This window comes from Notamacropus eugenii, chromosome X (genome assembly GCF_028372415.1).
Source record: "Notamacropus eugenii isolate mMacEug1 chromosome X, mMacEug1.pri_v2, whole genome shotgun sequence".
Lineage (NCBI taxonomy): Eukaryota > Metazoa > Chordata > Mammalia > Diprotodontia > Macropodidae > Notamacropus > Notamacropus eugenii.
Window position 1 is genome coordinate 89,838,629 of NC_092879.1, and position 21,448 is coordinate 89,860,076.

Below are 21,448 nucleotides of genomic sequence, written 5' to 3' on the forward strand. Positions count from 1 at the left end.
GCAGGGATACTGAAGTGGGTGGCTATTTCATTATCCAGCTCATTTTGCAGATGACAAACTGAGGCAAATGAAGGAAGTGACTTGGCCGGCGTCGCACAGCTGGTTAAGGGATTTGAACTTGGTTTTTGAGGCTGGATTTGAATTTGGGTCTTCCTGACTCCAGGCCCAGTACTCTATTCACTGTACCCTCTAGCTGCCCCAAAATAATATGATATTTAATATATATAAATAATATTTTTTAGATATATAAATTATATATATATATACATATATATATATATATATATATATATATATATATATATATATAATGCCTACATATAATATATGCTGAGGATTGCTCTAATTCTTTGGTCCCCCAGGTCACAGTTCCAATAAGAATGCACATGAGTCTGTGCAGAGTGAGCAGTGGGCAGGTTTCAAGCAGGCTCTCAGGAGGCAGTCCAGTCTGACTGACAGTAGGAGCGCATGTATTTTATCCAGCCTTTTCTGTGTAAACCTCAGGGTGCTATAAAATGGGCGTTATTATAATTAATCTGAGTAATGAGGGCACAGACTGTCCTTTTCATGATTCTGCCCCTTGCACGTCACACAGTTCTAGATACATTAGAACAACCATCATAAATGTTGAATTGAAAGCAGCAGTTTTAGATATTAACTTGGTGCATTTTGCCATTTAGAACCTTCACAGAAAGAAGTTAATTGATAGTAATACCTGAAACTCATTACATTTGAAAGCAGACTCCTCATCTTTTCTTCTGACCAGTTTTTCCTTTTGTATTTTCTTTTTCTGTTATTGGCATCACCATCTTTTTACTTCTCCAGACTCCAATCCTAGATAATTCATCTTTGACTCATCACTCTCACGTGCCAGCCTCTAATCTCCAAAATCATTAAATCATGCTAATTTTTCCTTCAAATGCCTCTTGCATCATTCTCCTCCTTTCTGTTCCCATTGGGGCCCTTACCATCTCTTACTTTCTGGTCACCTCTTCACTGGTCTGTATTCTTCTTTCTTTCTCCCATACATACTGCTAACAGGGTAATCATCCTTGATTGTCATTTCCCTGCTCCAAAATCTTCAGAATAAAGCCTAAACTCTGTCATCTGGCACATAAAGCCTTCTGCCTTCTGATCCCTACAGGATGGACCTGCGCTCTCTCCTGTTAATTTCCTTCAGGCATCCTGTACTGTAGGCAAAATATCCTATTGAGTAGTCCCCAAATTGCTTCCAGGGCAGTTCAAATGCATGGAAAGGAAGCACAACTTTGTTGAATGCAGTATTTCCTTCCACCTAACCAGACCAGACTTGGTCTGTAATTCATTCTTTATTATTTATTCTGATGGGCTGATGGTTTCTGTGATCTGGATTCCATGCACTGCTCTCAATCACAGCCCCTCCATGGTTTCCCCATGCTCTGAGACACTTATCCCATGGGTTCTCCAGAGATGCTCCACCTAATGAATCCTTTGTCTGGTTCTCAGCTATCTCAGAGGCATGTACAGTGACCTTGGCAACTCATCTCTTGCCTCTCATTCTTACTGTATGATTGGCTCATCTCCTTCTCTCCTGTATGTTCCAGCTCATGTCTTTTATAATAAGGATGGGACCCAGGTACCAAGCAGTAAAAGAGCATTTGAGGAGTGGGGTCTTGGGAATCGAAGGAGCTGTGAACTGATGCTTTTTCTCCTAACTCAATGCTCACTCTTCAGGGAAGAAAGAAATGAATAGAAGCAAAGGGCACATGCAGGGGTCAGACATCCTGGCTTTGCTAAGGCAGTTCTGCCTTTTCAGGACACACCCCCACACATGTGTGCCCTAATGGACAAGGGATTCAATAAAAGATGCTTTCAAGACAAGATCTCCTTAAGTATATGAGGAATCCCAGAGCTATAGATGTCCTTCAGTGTCTCACTTTGCTTTAAGAATTATAATAGTTGTGGGGGAGAATGGGATAAGTGAGGTGTACGGGGGGGGGGTGGTGGTGATAGAAGGGAGAGCAAATAGGAGGAGGGGATAATTAGAAGTAAACACTTTTGGGGAGGGACAAGGTCAAAAGAGAGAATAGAGTAAATGGGGGGCAGGATAGGATGGAGGGAAATATAGTTAGTCTTTGACAACATGACTTTTATGGAAGTTTTCTTTTGCATAACTGCACACGTATAGCCTATATTGAATTGCTTGCCTTCTCAGTGGGGATGGGTGGGAAGGGAGAAAGGGAGAGAAATTGGAACTCAGTTTTAAAAACGAATGTTTAAAATTGTTTTTACATGCAACTGAGAAATAAGAAATATAGGTAATGGGGTATAGAAATCTGCCTTGCCCTACAAGAAAATAGAGGAGATGGGGATGAGGGAAGGGAGTGGTGTGATAGAAGGGAGGGCAGATTGGAGTAAGAGGTAATCAGAATGCATGATATCTTGGGGTGGGGGGGAGGGGAGAGATGGGGAGAAAATTTGGAACTTAAAATCTTTTGGAACTAAAAATAAATAAATTTTAAAAAAGAATCAGGAAAAAAGAAATAATAAATTTATAACAATAAATATATTAATAAAGATATACGTTAACAAATAATAAAAATAATAAATGATCTAAAAAAAGAATTATAATAGTTTAGCTAAATTCATTCACTTTACATGCAGCTGTATGAATCCTAGAATCTTAGGGTTTTAGAGCCAGCAGGGGTCTCAGAGATCAGCTGATGAACAGTAGTAAAGAAAATCTGTGCTGGGCAGTGCCAGGGCCTGGGTTCAATCCCAGCTCATCCAGCTGAGCCCCTCTGTGTCCTGAATAAGTCATTGCTCTTTTCATCCTCTCATTTTCATCATTTATAAAATGAGGAGTTTTGGACTAGATGATTTTGATGGTCCTGTCCAACTCGAAATCCGAGCCCCAATGCCCTAGGCTCCCTAGTGGCAGATAATAAGGCTTAGAAGTACTAAGCAGATTGACCATTCACCTAGGCCAGCTGGTGGCCTCTGGGTCTAGCTGGTGGCACATTGGAGCTAGAGTACAGATCTCCTAATCCAGGACACTGTAGGGAAAAGCACAGCCTTCCCTAACACTCTCTTCTCCTCTCCCTTTGTACTGATGTTGATAACAACTGCCTTTGTTGATAGAGCTCTTAAAAGTTTATTACAGCTCTGTTGGAGGCAAGTAGCCTGAGTTTTATTGTCCCTTTTTATAGATGAGGAAACTAAGGCACAGCAAGGTTCAGTGACTTGCCCATGGCCACAAAACTGCTGAGGGGCAGAGTCGGGAGGCAGACTTGAGTGTCTCTTGGCTCCAAGCCCAGGCAGGGCTTTTCCTACCTGTCCTCAAGACATGAATTTCCCTGGTTTGAGTAATGGAGATGAGCTCCATCATGGGAAGAGAAAAGGGCTGAGCAAGAATCAAAACACCGTGGAGAAGAACACCCATGAACATAATGGAAGCAAGGAAAAGGAAGCAGGTTCCTTCAAATTATCCCCTGCTGTAGTCAGTTGCTTTGTTTTTCTGGCATCGTGTGGCACCAGCATGCTCTGTGGATCGCTGCCCCTGCACAGCAGCAGCCCAGCCATGAGTGGCATTCCCAGTGCTGGGCCCCGGGACACTCCAAGTTCCCTGGGATGGATCCATGGAGAGATTGAACTCTGACCTGGCAAACTGCAGTAAGCATCTCTGCTAATTCTCCACCATCCACATATTTGACTTAGCTCCACCCTGTCATTCTCCTGAACCTGTCACATAATAGAGAAATTACTGTGTCTTGATTGATTGACTGGCTAGACTATCTTCAGATGTTATCTGTTACTCTGTTCGAGCTCCTGGGTTTCCTTGTTTCTGTGCTCATTTTATTTAAAAGCATGTGTCCTGGCTTTTGTTACCATAGTAGGGACCAAAACACCCTATGGAGGTGTCAGATCACTGAGCTCAGAGCCATGACAAAACCCTGCAGATGACTGAGAAATGATGAGATTGCTACCCTCGGACCCTCCTTAAAGGGGGAGCCCCTCTACCCTCTCCAGTCTGCAAGAGAGGAGGACCCAGGGACAGGGAAGATGTGACCTTACCTCTCCCACTTGACTTCACCCCCCAGCCACTGTACCTATCTCTCTGGTTCCCAAGCATACCCTGTCCTTTCCTGCCTCTAGGTCTTGGGTCACATTCTCACCTATGCTTGGAAGTCTTGCTAGATCCCCCTGGCACTAAAGACCATCCCTGGACCTCAGATAGCATTTGGTTTTGTACCTTCTCTAAGCCACCTTAGCATAGTAAATGTGGGAACAATGTTTGATGAGTGACTTGGAAAAACTTTACCTCATTCCGCTGGTTTTTCCTATTTAAATAGGTTCCTTTCTACTCTTTTACAGATTTTTTTAGGGTTGAGGGTAAAACAATAGAATCAAGGGGGAGGAACCTGTAGTCTCAAGGCCACATGTGGCCCTCTAGGTCCTCAAGTGCAACCCTTTGCAGTAGTAACTGAATTCGGTCAAAGGGCTGCACTCGGACCTAGAGGGCCACATGTGGCCTGCAGGTCACAGGTTCCCCACTCCTGGAATAGATTATGGCTCTTGCTTCAGCGGTCATATTGCCACACCCTTCCACCATCACTTCCTTCTACCTATATAGCCCCTTGACATTTCAAATGCCTATTTGAAATTTCAGCATGTTGAAAATGGAACCCATATTTCTCTCCCAGCCCATCCTCCCCTCCAAACTCTTCTCTCCCCCCAAATCTAAGTCTCAAATCTTATTGACTTTACCTCCACAGGAATCCTTATGCCTGTCCTCTGTTTATTCACAAAACTCCTACTCTCATTCTGACTCTTGATTATCTATTGGCTAGATTATCTCAGTAGCCTTCTCATTGTTCTCTCTACTTTCAACTTCTCCCTCCTCCAATCCATCCTTCATTTAGCTGCCACACTTATTCCTGAAGCACAGACATGATACTGCCAACATATTTCTAAACAATGTTGCCTGATCCATAACAAAACCCTCAGCTGGACATGTCACACTTTTCATCTTCTGACCCACTTTTCTGTCATATCCATTTGACTCCACTTTACCCACACTCTTGTGCCCATTCAGGCTTAACTCATTCAAAGTTTCCTGTGCACAGAATTCCATCTCCCACCTACATGCCTTTGCATAGGAGGTTTCCTATGTTTTTAACTTAATATTCCTTTCCCTCCTCCTCTTAGAATCCTTAGGATAGCTCATGATTATGGTTCCAGGACTGTATAGAGAGTGAGATTTTTGGATGAGTGGTGAAGGAGGGAGGGAGAACAATGATGGCAAATTCAAATAGGAATGGATTCCTGCAGGCCATAGAGTGACTTAGAAAAGCTCAAGTTAACATTATCTATGTTGTATTGCATTTTTGTTTATTTTGTCAAACATTTCCCAGTTACATTTTAATCTGGCTTGGACTCCATTCAGGAGTTTTGCTGCAGGAAGTCTAACACTTCTGACCTAGAATATGAAGCACAGCTGGGCATAGTTGGCCATGTGATATTTTCACCAATCAAGACAGTGAAGGTCCCAGACTAGTAACATAAGAGGTAAAAGAGTTAAGCCCTACAGGGCATGGCCTTTGCTGCAAAAGGTTCAGCAACAGGTGGATGGCAAGATTCACATCCTGAAGAAGGTAGTGCTGAAGTCAAGTGTGAAGGAGATCAGGAATTTCTAGAGGCAAAGGTGAGGAGGGAGCGAATTCCAAGCATGGGAAGATGACATGGACAATGACCTGGAGATAAGAGATGGAATGTCTGTTAGGGAGTCTGTTTGGGCAGACTGTTGAGTATGGGGAGGGATGGAATGTGTATTATGGCTGGCAAGGTAGCGTGCAGCCAGCTGTGAAGGAAGGGCATGAAGTGTTAAACAGAGGAGTTGGCATTTGTTCTGAGAGGAATTTCAGAGCCACTGGAGCTTACTGAGAATAGTGATAGGAAAATCATTTTGGTAGCCTTGTGTCAGGTGGATCCGAGATGAGAGACACTAGAGGCAAGAAGACCAATGAGGAGATTAATGTCATAGCTCAAGAGGTGACAAAGACCTGGACTAAGGTGGTAACCATGGGTGAAGAGGAGGGGGTAGATTCGCAAGATGTTGTAGAGGTAGAAAAGACAAGATTTGGCAACCACTTGGATGTGTGGGGTGAATTGAAATAAAAAGTCAGATGATACTAAGACTGTAAACCTGGGGAATGAGAAGGATAGCGGTGCACTTGAAAGAAGTAGAGAAACTCGGAAGAGGAGAAGATTTAGAGAGAAAATGAAGAATTCTGTTTGGAGGACTTGGGATTGGACTGTCTTATGCCAACAGGATATCCGGAACTGAACTAGTGGAGTTCAGATGAGAAAGTAGGGTTACACGTAGAAATTCAAGGGAGTCCCCTCTAAGTCTGGATGGCTTCCTTCTCCTTCACCTCCCCCAAATACTTTGTCTTTCCTTTTCTGTATCATCCCCCTGTGGAATGCAAGTGCTTTGAGATCAGAATTGTGAGTCCTCTAGGATGTTTATTTGGTTTTCCTACACCCATGTGAATCCTTTATGTAGGAAATCCCAGAGTTTGTATTAGAGACTGGTCAAGTGGTGTTTTAGATATGATACCAAGTGCATTTTCTTTTTAAGGAAGAAAAAAAATCTAAATGCCCTGCATTTCTGCTATTTGATTGACACACATGACTTTGAATGAATCACTGAGATTGGGTTTTTTAAGGATTGTTGTCTTTGTGGTATTCTGTGAGACCACCCCATTCTTTCTCATGGCCTAAAACAACAGATTCCAAAGATAGGGCTTTTTTAAGGATGAATAGCTAATAGATACTTGGCCAAATTCCACCACGTCCTTGTGACTGCATCAAACCATGTGGTCTGTTTCCTGGATGTGAGATTAGAACCCTGGTCAGTTTCTGCTTGTCCCTAAGCCACTGAGATAGATACCTTGTGCCCACCAGAGGCCCTTCAGTCTTCCTTCGAAATGAATGACTCTGTATTTGCTCCTTTTCTCTGATGACTGATGCTGCCCTTTTCCTTCTATGCCACATCTATTTCAGCAGCAGCATCATTATGGGGGGTGACACTAGTCATGTTGTGCCATGATGCTGACAACAGTGACTTTCAACAGGGAGCAGTAACCAGTGAAAGGGCATCCATCATCAGGGAACACGAAAGAACAACTCGCGTCACAGCAGCCACATTATCAAAGGCGCCACTTGGCTGGAATCCCAAGCATGTATTCTAGACAGGGGACATTTCATGTTGTTACCCTCCCTAGACCTTATCCTTTCAAAAAACAAGTGGTGTTTAACAATCATCTTCTTTGTGGAAGCAACCATCTCTGAGTTTGCAACCAAGATGCCAATACCTTCAAAGCCTCTGGCAGTCATTTGGATGGCAGGTAAAGAATAAGCATATGCAGTACTTAATACAGAAAGGTCACTTCTGCCATGGTGACCACTGAAGCGGAATGTGGCAAATGAAACTCATCCATCTGGGAACATTCAAACTTACCTTTTCACAAAGTTGCAGGATTTTATGTCTGTTATATCCTGACTGAGTGAATTGCAGGCTAAAGCTGACTTTATACCTATGCCAACTTACTGAAAATGCCAAACACTTTGTATAAAAAATGGTAATGGGCAGTTTTAGCTGGCAGCAGATCTCGCTTGTCAGTGCCCTTCCTAATTATTATGATCTAAGCTGGTTGTTACACTTGAAAACTGATATATCTCCATTTCTCTGAAGTTCATTATTATCTGAGGGATTGTAGTGTTCCAGTTAGGGCTTTAGCTTTCCTAAATTGTGAGATTTGGCCTAAAAGGCTTTGTTTCCTTCACAGTACTTGACAGTCTCAGTTTTTGTGCTTTGGTTTTTGGTTTTCTTTAAAACTGATCAATTGAAAGTACAGTATGTGTCTCTCGCAGAAGGTATGTTAGAAAGTTTACAGCATGCCAAGTTCTGTATGTGAAGCTTCATTTGTGTAGCTAGTGGGTAAGATGGGAATGAGGCTGAAACATGAGCAGGTGCTTATTGGTTTACCTGTTCAGAGTTTCAAGGAGGTTAATGCTTTTCTTTGGATTTCCCTTGCCTGTTTCACATAAATCAATCATCTAATGATTTCTGTATTCGGAGCATTACCGAATAATCCAAATCGTTTGGTCTAATTTCCGTGTGGAATACTGAAAGAGGCCTGTCCTTTCTCTACTCACAAACCTTCAGTGGTTCTCCATTACCTACCATATTAAGTCTGTACTCCTAAACTTGGCTTACAAAGATCAAAATCCTGTCCATTGTTGAAGGCCCCGCCCTCTGAAAGTCTTTTCCAAAGGCTCCCCTAAGGTCTTTCTGATACTTTTAACATTGTTGTATTTATGTGCTCATTGTATCTCTCCAAGTCAGTTGTAAGTTCCTGAAAGGCAGGACTCACATAAATATCACTGTTTATATTATCTAGCACCCATAAAATAAGAAAGGCTTAGGTATAGTCTTCCCTGCCATCTTCATGTAATGTAGATCATCAAATCTTCTGCACAATTAAAAGGGTTTTTAATTTAAATTTGTTTTAAAAAAAGTCTGGTTCCATTGCAATAAAAAGGAATTTCCTAACAGTACTTGGTCTTAGTGTAACTTATATTCATGATGACAAGCTAATTTACTATCAAAAAGAATTATGAATTATTTGGTTTTCTGGCATTTTAGCAAGAGGACAGATGACAACTCCAGTAAATCAATCAATAAGCATTTATGAAGTGCCTGCTACATGTCAGGCACCATTCTAGGTCATATAGATACAAAGGCAAAAATAAAACTGTCCCTGCCTTCAAGGAGTTTCCATTTTGTCAGCAGAGACAGCACATATTGTGTAAATATATGGTGAATAAACACCAAATGCATCCAAGGTACATGAGAGTGAAAAAAGCTCTATGTGAAAGGCAGTGCTCAAGTTGAGCCTTGAAAGAAGTAAGGACTTCCCCAAGTCTTCTACCAGAGGAAAGAGTACATGGCAGACATGGGGACAGCCAGGGCAAAGACGGTGGAGTGCCTTGTGGGCGGAAAAGCAAAAGGCCAGGGTGCTGGTCCAGAGAATGCATGACTAGAAGTAATGGATAATATGGTTGTTGGCGTACAGGTTGTGAAGATTATTGGAAAACTCAGTGCGAGGAACTTCCATTGGATCCTAGAGAATCACTGCAGAAAAAGAATCCCTGAGGTTGATCGAGTTGGGAAATGGTACAAATAGACCTGCTCATAAAGAAAATGGCTTTAGCAGCTGTGAGTCTGATGAACCAGAGTCCAGGGATGCAAATTGAAGAGCCCTTTGTGGTAGTCCAAGCAAGAGGAAATGGAGCTCTCAACTAAAGTGGTGGCTGTGAAAGTAGTGACAAGGGTCAGATGTTGTGGAGAGAGAATTGTAAAGGTTCATCCTCTGATTAGATGGAATCAAACCAAGATTGCACACCTGGATGGGGGAGAAAGATGTCCTTTAGAGAAATACAGAAGAGAGGGTTGGTGGGGACAGGGGGTGTGGTGAAGATTCTGTTTTGGACCTATTGAGCTTGAGATGCGTATGGATCATCTAATAGGAAATGTCCAGTAGACAGCTGGTAGTACAAGACTAGGAGAGAAAGCAAGATTGCATGTATCTGTATATAATATAGATGTATGGGGCTATGTGTATGTATGTGTGTGTGTGTGTTTATATAGATATAATTAAAACTATAGGAGTTAATGAAGTGAGAGAGAAAAGCTGAGGGCAGAGGCAGAGGTTCTCCTAACCCACAGTTAAGGGACACAATATAAATGAAGAGCCAGAAAAAGAGATTTAAGCAAAGAGTGGTCAGACAGGTAGGAAGGAGAACCAAGAGAGCAGTGTTACAAAGACAGAGAGACAAAAAGAATATCTAGGAGGAGTAGGAGCCCCCACAGCTACAGAAGATGGTCAGAGAGGCAGTTATCATCTGGGAGAACCCAAGTCCCTTTGAATGTTAGAAGAAAGGAAAACCAGGAAAAGAGCTACACAATGAAGGCAAGCTTGTTAATTACAGTATGGGAATTCCAGAGGGCAGGCAGAGATGGAGTGGGACACAAGAGGAGTAGATTCTAGAAAGACAGAAGGGAGAGAACAAACAGTATCTGGGAGTTGGCAATTAGGGATAAGTTAGGGGTCTAATTTTTCAGACTTTGGGTCCCTCAGTTTGGGGTTGGAGGGAGTTAGACTTTAGATGGGATCACTTTGTCATGTTTTGAAAAATTATTGTTTCACTTTAGAGACTTGAATCCTATTGTAACAGTTCCTTTCTCCTAGTTTGATTATCATAACTCATTACATTTGTTTGACACTTCACAGTTTAATGTCCACCCTTTTATTTGTTCCTTCTCAATCCCATAAAGTAGATGAAGCACATATTATCAAACTCATTAGATATGCGATGAAACTGAGGCTAGTGGTCAAGTGACTTGTCCAAGGTCCCACAGTCAGTAAGGGGCAGTGCCTTGCTTTATTTTACTATGGCATGCTGCCTTCCTGATTTATTGTGAGTTAGTAGTCCAAAGTGGTGGCATTGTTTTTGTCCTTCTTAATTTAAAGTGAGTGAATGAAATACTGGTAGGAAGAAAAGAGACCGTCTATTTAAACTCTTTGTTCTCTCTGCCCCTTTCCCCTGAACTGACTTCATTCCTAGGTATATAGTCTTAACACAAACCTATTTCCTTAGTTAGGGATTGCCCTTCCTTTCTTCCTTATGAAGACTGATGCTTGATCCAGTGAGGGCTTGAAATGCAGCCAAATTAAAACATATTATTGTATGTACTGATTACTTTGAGTTTCCTGACCTTTGTCAGAACTAATGAGATTACATATCTGGCATAGAGAACAGATAGAAGTTATAATAGACTTGCCTGACTTACATGGTTAGGAGTTCTATAAAAAAAAGATAATGATGCCCGCAAACCTAGATGCCTTGTCTCTTTCATTGCATTTTTTCGCTTCCACCCCACTCCTGTTTAGAGTTTTAATAAAACATAAAGTCATTTTTAGACCTCAGAGTGACAGAAACAAAGCACTATTAACTCTGGTTTTGTCCTTGGAATGCAATCATTTCTTATCTAACCATGCTGCACTGCCAGGGCTTAAACTCAGTTTTAGAAGGGTCCAGCTTGCTGGGTAATTAGGGAAAAGCATAACCTTTGAAAGCTAATTGGGGCCAAGGGCCTGTTTCTTTTCTGTGCAGCTTTCCATTGTGCATATTGAAACCAATTAGTCATTTAGGGCATCCAAATGAGAAAGACCCACTCCAGTCAGATGAACTCTGCCCCCTAAGGGTTGAACTCAAGTGTGTGAAATCATCTGAGGCCAATCCACAGGCATTTATTAAGTCTCTCTAAGTAAGTATCAAAAAGAAGATGGCAGCACCACCCTGTTCTTTAGGGAGCTTCAAATCTTGGTGGACAGACAGGATTTACACAAATGAAACAATTACAGAACAGCAGAGTAGAGGTTACTACCCACATCTGGGGTCTGCTTCTCTAAAACATGTGATTGTATGTGTCTAGAGGAATTCAAAAAAGAGCAGTATCAGGAGGCAGCTTCCTGAGTGCTGGAATTGGGAGTCAACAAGCTGCAATTCAAATCTTCATTCTTCCACTTGCCAGCTGTGGGACCCTGAGCAAGTCATTTCCCCTCCCTGAGTCTCTGTTTCTTTATCTGTAAAATGAGCAAGTGGGACTGGGTGACCTGTAAGCCTCCTTCCACTTCTAAATCTTGGCTCTTATGATCAGGGTGGGCAGGAAGAAGCTAAAAAGGCTTCTCGGATGGCTCAGCATCTTTCTTTGGACGCCATCACTGTACTCACAAACTGTGCCCATTTAGAGCAGTGTGGCTTTGCCAGATGGGCAGACCTGGGAACACATATCTAGCTTTGTGAGGAATTCCCTTGAGAGGTCTTGGCTAAGTCTCCACCTCTTAGAGCTGTCCCCATCCCCTACCCCTAATCTCCCAACTTCAAGACTTAGGTTTTGGTTTATGGTAAAGAATAACAAAAGACTAGACTGGGGTCGGGAGCAGTGAATTCAGTAGATGCTCTGATTTCTTAACAAATGACTCTGTTATCTGTGGGGTTTGCTCTTTGTAAATTTCCACCCGAGGCCAGTTTCTGGTGTTGATTTACTCCAAGTGCAGGCCCCAGGCTGCCTCTTATCCACCTGTGGTAGCCAGGTCTCTACTTCCTCTCCCCTGCCACGTCACCCCCCCCCCCCCCAAAAAAAAATCAGGCATACAGGCTGCCCAGTTGGAATGTATTTTAGACTTACCAGTCTATTTTAGCAGTGGCTAATTGCATTCTAGAGACTTTATATGGTTTTTAAAGGTCATTGGGGGGAGAGGGGGAGTAGTCAGAATTTAAAAAGCCTTGTACCTTTCAGAGAAAATGGAAAATTTTTTCAGCTGCTACCTTCATTGCTTCCTGGATCCCTGCACCTTAGTTTTTCACCCTGAAAATAGACATTTCAGGGGCTTCTTCCTCTGGCCCCCCTCCCATGGAAGTCAATCAAGTCAAGTCTGATGCAGCTGTACGGAGGTGGCTCTGACGCCATGTCACTTTCTAATCTTCTTGAATGACTCACACTTCTCAGGCCCCAGAAGATTTTCCATTGCTTTCCAAATCTAAATAAATGATTTGGAGATTATTTGCCATTTTGAAATAACCATGCCACTGTTCCCTTCCATTAGTGTAGATCATTGAAAGTTAACTCTATTCCATGTGAAATCTAAAAAGAATTGAACCTGTTTATTTCTGGCCCACAGCCTGCCTGCTTTCCACCACAACAGGAAGGGCAATGGAAGACCAGGAATCGTTCTTTTTCATGGCTGCATTGTCAGACAATCTAAGCCAGAATACTCATTTTGAGTGCAACTTTGAAATTGAAAAGAATGTGCCAACCTCCATTGGGAAGAGTTTCCTCAGCCCTAGGGCAGTGAAAGGTAGCCACCTGAAGGTGTTCCAGTTGATGTTCCATCTCATGGCCTCCCTCCAAGACTAACTTCAAGTTATTCTGTATTTACTGTAACCTCTTTCTACATGACTGTTGGCATGTCCTCTCCCCCATTAGGCTGTGAGCTCTGCTAGGGGAGGAACTGTCTTTTGTTATCTCTAGGACTCAATCCAGGGCCCGGTTCATAGTATACACTTAATAAATGCTAATTAACTGACTTCATCTGTTGCAGTGAGAAATCTTGTCTCTATCCCTATCCATTCCCTAAATATATGCATATACTTCACTTTTAGAGAACCTTACACAGGAAAATGCAGACTTCTAAAGCCAGTAATCAGGAGGGGAGTCCTTTCTAAAGCATTCTTTCCTTAAAAAAATCCTAGGATTTCTTTAAGTCACCTAAGCCTAACCCCAGATGGCATTTAAAATAGAGTTAATCTACAAACACTTGGTATACATGCAACACTTTTTGATACATTCTATACAAAGTGAAAGACACCTGCTGCTCTCAAAATATGCAGCCACTATCTATATTTAACACAAGAAGAAAAAGGTAAGGACTTCCTGTGTGTTTGGGTAAGGGGCCATTTACTAGCTGTATGACCGTGGGTAAGTGTCTCCACGTCTCTGATCCATAGTTCTGTAATGTGTAAAATGTAACCTGCCTCCCTGAGGTGCTGCTGCTAGGCTTTAACTTAAATTTAAAGTATACAAAATCATCAACATTTCTATATGTTACTAACAAAGTCTAGCCCCAAGAAATAGAAAGAGAAATTCTATTTAAAGTAACTAGACAATGTGAAATATTTGGGAGTCTGCCTGTCAAGACAAACCCAGAAACTATATGAACACAATTACCAAAACACTTTTTACACAAAAAAGGCAGGTCTAAATAACAGGAAAAATATCAGTTGCTCATGGATAGTCCGAGTTAATATAATAAAAATGACAATTCTACCTAAATTAATTTACTTATTCTGTGCCATACCAAATTACCAAAAAAAAATTATTCCATAGAGCTGGAAAAAATAACAATTCATCTGAAAGAACAAAAGGTCCAGAATATCAGGGGAATTAATGAAAAGAAATGCTAGGGAAGGTGGCCTAGCCGTACCACATGGGAAAATGTATTATAAAGTAGCAGTCATCAAAGCTACTTGGTACTGGCTAAGAAATACATGGTGGATCAGTGCAATAGCTTAGTTACAGAAGGCACAGTATTCAGTGACTGTAGTGAGCTACTGTTTGATAAACCCAAAGACTCCAACTTCTAGAATAAGAACTCACTATTTGACAAAAACTGCTTGGAAAATTGGAAAACAGTATGGCAGAAACTAGGCATAGACTAACATCTTACACTGTATACCAAGATAAAGTGAAAACAGGTACAATGATTTAGACATGAAGGGTGAAACTATAAGCATATTAGAAGAACAGGGAATAGTTTACCTGTCAAATCTATGGAGAAGAGAAGAATTTATGACCAAACAAGAGATAGAGAACATTATGAAATGCAAAATAGATCATTTTGATCACACTAAATTGAAAAGCTTTTGCACAAACAAAGCCAATGCAACCAAGATCAGAAGGGAAGCAGAAAGTTGGGGAACAATTTTTACAGCCAGTGTCTCTGATAAAGACCTCTTTTGTAAAATATATAGAGAACTAAGGCAAATCTGTAAGAATACAAGTCATTCCCCAAATGACAGATGGTCAAAGGATATGAACAGGCAGTTTTCAGAGGAAGAAATTAAAGCTATCTATAGTCATATGGAAAAATGCTCTAAATCACCATTGATTAGAGAAATGCAAATTAAAAAAACTCTAAGGTACCACATCACATCTATCAGACTGGCTAACATGACAAAACAGGAAAATGATAAATGTTGGAGAAGATGTGGGAAAATTGGAGCAGTGATGCATTGTTGGTGAAGTGAACTGATCCATCCATTCTGGAGAGCAATTTGGAGTTATGCCCAAAGGGCTATAAAACTCTTCATATCCTTTGATCCAGCTATACCACTACTAGGTCTGTATCCCAAAGAGAATGACCTTCATGTACAAAAATATCTATAGCAGCTCTTCTTGTGGTGGCCAAGAATTGAAAATTGAGGGGATCCCCATCAATTGGGGAATGGCTGAACAAGTTGTGATATGTGAATGTAATGCAATAAATACTATTGCTCTATAAGAAATGATGAGCAGGCAAAGACTTGCTTGAACTGATGCTGAGTGAAATGAGCAGAGCCAGGAGAACAGTGTATATAGTAAGAGCAATATTGTGAGATGACCAATTCAGTTAGACTTAGCTCTTCCAAGCAATGCTATGATCTAAGACAATTCCAAAAGTCTCATGATGGAAAATGCCATCCACATCCAGAGAAAGAACTATGGAGTCGGCATGCAGATGGAAGCAGACTGTTTTCTTTTTTTGTTTTTTTTTTCTTTCTCATGGCTTTTTCCTTTTGTTCTGATTCTTCTTTCATAACATGGCTAATGTGGAAACGTGTAAAACATGATCATACGTGTATAGCCTAAATCAGATTGCATGCTCTGTTAGGGAGAGGGGAAGGAACACAGAAAAACTTAGAATTCAAAATCTTATAAAAATGAATACTGAAAACTAAAAATTAATTAATTAAAAATAAAGTACATTAAAGTCTCTAAGACCTGAACAACTTGAACAAGCAGGATTTTCTTAGCTACACAAACTGGTATTTAGACCACTGTCAGAAGTGAGTATTTACACATATTCTCATGTATCAAAGGTATGGAATAAAACTCTACTTTCTGGTTGCTGCCCTCCCAAAGATGACAGACCCAAATGCTATGCAGGAATATTACAGGTGCTCAAGAATTTTTGTTCTGGCTAATATGTAGACTATTTGGTTTCTAAGTTTCATAATGAAACTGCCTAGCTCTTAATATGTTAAGTAGACTCTTTGACATATACCTGATACCATGAGGCCCATTTGGTAAAACAATATAGAAGGTGACTGCTGTAATTAGCACTTTAATTAACTGAATTGAATTTTTCTGAGAGGCAAGTCCAGGAACTCATTGATACTGAGAATTGAGCTAGGATCTGCTGAGGAAATGACTTTCCTTAGAGTTCAGACCTTCGCCTTCTGCTTTGAGGGTTAATCCATCTTTGCTTTTGTCTTTTTTCTCCTGGCTGGGAAAACACTCTGATCACATATCCAGAAATCTTAATAAGCAGTCACTATATCATATTTCCCTGGATAGCTACTTCGCTGTCTGTAATTTAGCTTTTGCCCAATTTAGGGGACAGAAGGCAGATTTTTCTCCCTCTCTATAATAGTAGCCCTAAACCTTGAAAAGAGTGCTTGGGGTGAAGATCATAACACTCAGGTAATTGTTTTAATAGACCTTTATTGATGGAGGTCATGGGGGATTGTTTTTATATCACCTTATGTACCTTTAGCCCTTCCCAGAGAGACATTCCTTAAAACAAGAATTTTTCTAAAAAGAAGAGAAAGAAACTTAACCAAACCAATCAACATATCCTTTTTCAAAAGGGTGATATTATATACTGTGTTGTACACCTGTATACACCCACCCCCTCGCCCCCCCCCCCCACTGCCCCATTTTTTGCGAAGGAGCTTAGAGAAGTGTCTTCTGTGGTTTCTAATTTTGTTTTTATTGTTTTGTGGTGTTTATGTCATTCTAGATATTGTTTTCCTTGCTCTGCTTGCTTCATTCTGTATCAGTTCCTCTAAGCCTTTGCATGTTTCTCTGTATTTATCATGTTTGCTATTTCTTTTAGCATAACGATACTGTATTCCATCACGTACCATAATTTGTTTAGCCATTCCCCAACTTATTGGTGTCTATTCTGTTTTTAGTTCTTTGCTTCAAAAAAGTACTGCTTGAAACATTTTGGTGTATGGTAGGGATTTTCTTTCAGTCTTTGACCTCCTTGGGTCTTGACCTAGCAGAGGGATCTCTGAAGCAAAGGGAATGGGCATTTTAGGAACTTTATTGTTGTACCAGTTTACCACTCCACCAACAGTGCTTTAGTATGGCTATCTTTCCACAGTTCCTCTCATGTTGACTATTCCCATCTTTTGACATCTTTGCTCATTTGCTGGGTAGGGGGTGAAATCTCGGGGTTTGTTTTGCTTATCATTTAACTACTGTATTTTTAATGGAGTTGCTATTTGGGAGTTTTTGAACTCATAGCTCTCCTTCATTGGGATGCTAGGAACCACAGCAACATATTTCCTAAAAGTATCCACATAAAGGAGTCTGCCAGCTTCTCAGCTTTCTTGATGAGGTTGGGATTTCTGGTGATGATACATCTGGAGTATGTCCATTACTGTTGTTTTTGAGACTGGTATACAGGGGATTTCTTAGTGTCCTTGCTGATGCCTTGGAGAAGTTGTCTATCCTCCGCCCCTTTTTCAGGAATGGAATTGTAATGTTGGAAAGTGAGCTCTTCAGAAATGCAATTGTGTTATGGGAAGTGACTAAGGAGCCCAAGGCCTGACCAGCTAACACATATCACTTCCAGGCATGATACTATTATTTTCTAAAATAGTTGTTGCTGTTTTTTTAAATTCCGATTAGTTGGCCATTCAGTTTGGCTCAACAAGTATTTATGAAGGCCAACCCACTATGTACAAGGTGCTCTCCCAGGCCCTGTGGATACAAAGGTAGATAGTACCAAAACCCTGCTCTCAAGAAGCTTACAGCCTAATTAGAAGAAAGATGAGTACACAAATGACTGCATTACTTGGGAGAATGAGAACGTGGTAAGGAGACAGCAAGGCAAAACACTGGTAGAAACTTAGAAAGGGAGAGGTCACTTTTGTGGTTAGGGTTTGGGCATACAGCACGCTAGAGCTTCGTGATCACGCTGAAGGGAAATTTTTCCTCTAGATTTAGAAGCTGCCAGATTCATTTTGTGGAAGAAGTATCACTTCATAATCCATAATTTTGACCTTGATCACTGTCAGCAAACTAGGCCTTTGGCAATCACTTCCCAGTCTTGCCTGTCCAGAGAAGTTCATCAGCATCCTGGAACAACTCCCAGAAATGGTACAGTTGACATGGAATGGTGGGTTCAGTTAGGCTCAGTAGTCTTGTCAGACCTGTTTCCCCAGAAATATGACCTCCAACAGCAATGTGGACATCTCCAGGAAAGTTTTCCCCCCCTGAGCAAGTTGTGGCCTCCACATGTCTTAGGAACAGTCATGCAGAAGTTGGCTGATACAGCAGCCTGTGCTCCTGGACATGAAGCAGAGTTTGCATTAGAATCTTAGAGTGACCTGTCAAAAAGAACAGACTTTCCTCTTCTTTCTCCTCATCCCCCACCCCCTCAACATAGTTAAGTTTCACATATGCCACAAGAATAGAAAGGCAGGTTTTGCCAGGCAAGATGGAGGGGAATGAATGAGAAAAAGAAAGCCATCCCAAGCTCAGTAATGCCCATTAATTCCTTGTCACTGAAAGGATAAATCCTTTATGTTTTTTTGTGTCTGGCATGTTCTTGGTACTTCCTCCCAAACAAGTGGCGTAATTTTCTCAGAGGACCCATGGCATGATAGAATTATACATTTGGAAGGAACTCTTAGAGGTCATTCATTTGACATGCATTTGAAGTACAGTGTATTTTTTTTCTGTTTTATTTATTTTGGGGTCATCACATGCCCTCCCTTTCTGATGCTTAATTCCCCAGCAAGTGGTCTCCTCTCCCTCCACCCCAGCCCTACTCCTGTTACCGAATGTCTTTGGGGCTATGAGATTAACCCCCTTGCAAGGTTGCGGCTTTTGATTGGGAGGACAGCCTTCAGTATTTGGAGCTGAAATTTGTCTCCCTGTAACTTTTACTGTTTGTTCCTAGTTCTTCCCTCTGGAATCAGACTGAATTAATCTAATCTTTTATTCTACATAAATATTTTTTCCACATTATTCCACATGAATATGTATTCCTCCTTGAGATAGGTGAAAACAGAAATCATGCCTTTCCCATCCTAATCATTCTTTCCTTCTGTCTTATCGTGCTTAACCTTGATCTTCTAACCTACATTCCCTCTATCCTTCAGTGCTTTCCTAGGTCATCACCTCAGCACTAAATAGACATTGTTCCCCTTCTATAACCCAAGCCATTGGTGAACCCAGTTCAACTTTCCAGTGTCTTCCACACTTAAATCCCTTGACCCCTTATCCTGTCACCAATTATTCCTTGCCAAGCCCCAACCTTGGATTACTCCCACCATCCACTCACTGCCTTCACCTGAATTTATATGTGGCCAAACAGAGCAGGAGAAAATGGTGAAATTATGCTGTGCCCTCACTCCAGCAAGGCAAACATCCTATTTCTCCTTAGTTGATTTGTTCCAAACCCTCAAGACTCAGCTTAAATTTCACCTTATACAGGAGATCTTTCCTGCCCCCCCCCACCCCCCTACTAGTGCCTTCTGCTTCCTCTCTATCTATCTTGTATGGACCTAGTTATTTATGCATTGCCTTCTCTGTTAGAATTGATGCGCTTAAGAGTAGGGATTTTGGTTATTGGTCTTGCCTTTCTTTGTAACCATTTGTCCTTCGAGGCCTATCTCTTTGGTAAAGCTGGATGCTCTTATTATAAAACTAAGTTATATTTCTTTTCTTCCATGCTTTCAAATGTTCTCTTCAGATATAGGCAGTTCTCACCCTTCATATGTATTAGTTTCAAAAGTTAATTTGTATGTTTATTGCCTTGGAATCTGGAATTTCTCTGTCACCTAATTTAGCCCTTAATTAGATATACTGCCTCATACTAGTTATGAAGACCACCACCATCACCGAACATGGAAACCCCTCCATGTTTCATGACTTGCTGTACCTGAATTCTTCATCCTTTGAGGGTCCACCTTCTAAAGACTCATTCTTTCCACCTAGTAAATTTGGCCCTCAAGGCTTTTTAAGCTTATTTAGAGCTATCTGAGCTTGTGCTCTACTGGCCTAGCCATTAAGAAGCCATGATCACCTCCCTGTGTGGATGGAGCATCCCAGGAGGATTTAATGGAGTGTGCTATCTCATATCATTCTCAAGTTGTTTTTCTAAGTTCCATTTGTCTCTTCACCTAGATCATAAACTACTCCAAGAGGGACCGTGGCAAAGCTTCCTTTTATATGACCCCACCCCACCCCCGCAGGGGCTAGTGAAGTGCTTGGAACATAATAGCCATAGAAATGTTCGTTGCTTTTGATCGATGGGTATTCAATAAATACTTGTTGATTGATTGAGATGTTTTGACAGTTCATTTTAATAGTCAGAGATCCAAATACTAAATATTTATTATCATTTTGATTCCTGTTTCGTATGTGGAAGGCAAAAGAATATAAGCATGATGGTTTAGGAAAATTTGGAATTGATTAGATGCTTTTTAAAAGCAATTCTTTTTTTACAAACTTACCAGATATCAACACAAAGGCACATGTTAATACACAAAGAAGAACAGAGAGAATTGTATGTGAAACCATGGCCTTCTATATTATGAGTTTACACTTTTTAAAAAAAATATGTATCCCACTTAACACCATAGCAGCAGAACTGCCCTGCCTTTGTGCATCCCTTTCTGAACTCCTTTCTGCTCTCTTCTATGTATTTTTCAACATTTGAGGCACTCTTTTTCTTTTCTTGAATGCGTGGCATTAGGGAAAGGCACAGAAAATCTGTCCTGAGATGAGCAAAGTTGATTCTTTTTTGAAGTGTGATTATTGTGGGTTTCTTATATGCTTCAGTCACTTCTAAAGTCAGTTACAGAAGGAGATCGAACATCTGCCAGGATTCAGTCACTAGAAAGTATTGTAAGAGTGTAAGTAGCAACTCAAAGGAAAGATCCAAGCACGGGCCACCAACAGTCGCTCATCTGCCCTTATTTCAAAAACAAATACTGTCTTGGGATATTCAAGCATAGGTGCTACTCAGTTTCCACATGCTTGGATGATAGGCATTTGAACTCAGAACATGTTTTCCCCTCGAAACAGTGTTATAAATGATCAGACTCCCAGGAGATCCTACAAAAACTCAACCCATAATTTTTCTGAAATATCACAAACATCCAACAGTCCACGCTGTTGTTGTTGGTCATTGTTTTAAGGCATATTCATAGTACTAATAGTTAAGCAATGAGAATGCAATTAAAGAGGAACATGACAGTCTCTGCTCTCAAAACAAAAGTACATGCACTGTGCTTTTGACACTTTGGTGGATGTATTATCTCATCAGTGTGAAACCCTTTCCACTTCTGTAAATTAGAATGTTTCTGTAGGTTCTTTGGGGTAACTAGGTGGCACAGTGGATAGAGTGTCAGACTTGGAGTCACAAAGACCCATTTTCCTGAGTTCAAATCTGGCCTCAGATACTTACAAACTGGGTGAACCAGGGTAAGTCACTTTGCCCTGTTTGCCTCAGTTCATCTATAAATTGAGCTGGAGAAGGAAATGGCAAACCACTCC

At 41.0% G+C, this 21,448-nt stretch overlaps 1 protein-coding gene across 7 annotated transcripts in view; it reads left to right on the forward strand.

Moving 5' to 3' along the window:
* The window catches only part of DIAPH2 (diaphanous related formin 2), a 1,011,052-nt gene that overhangs the window by 840,680 nt on the left and 148,924 nt on the right, over nucleotides 1-21,448 (forward strand). The window lies entirely within an intron of this gene.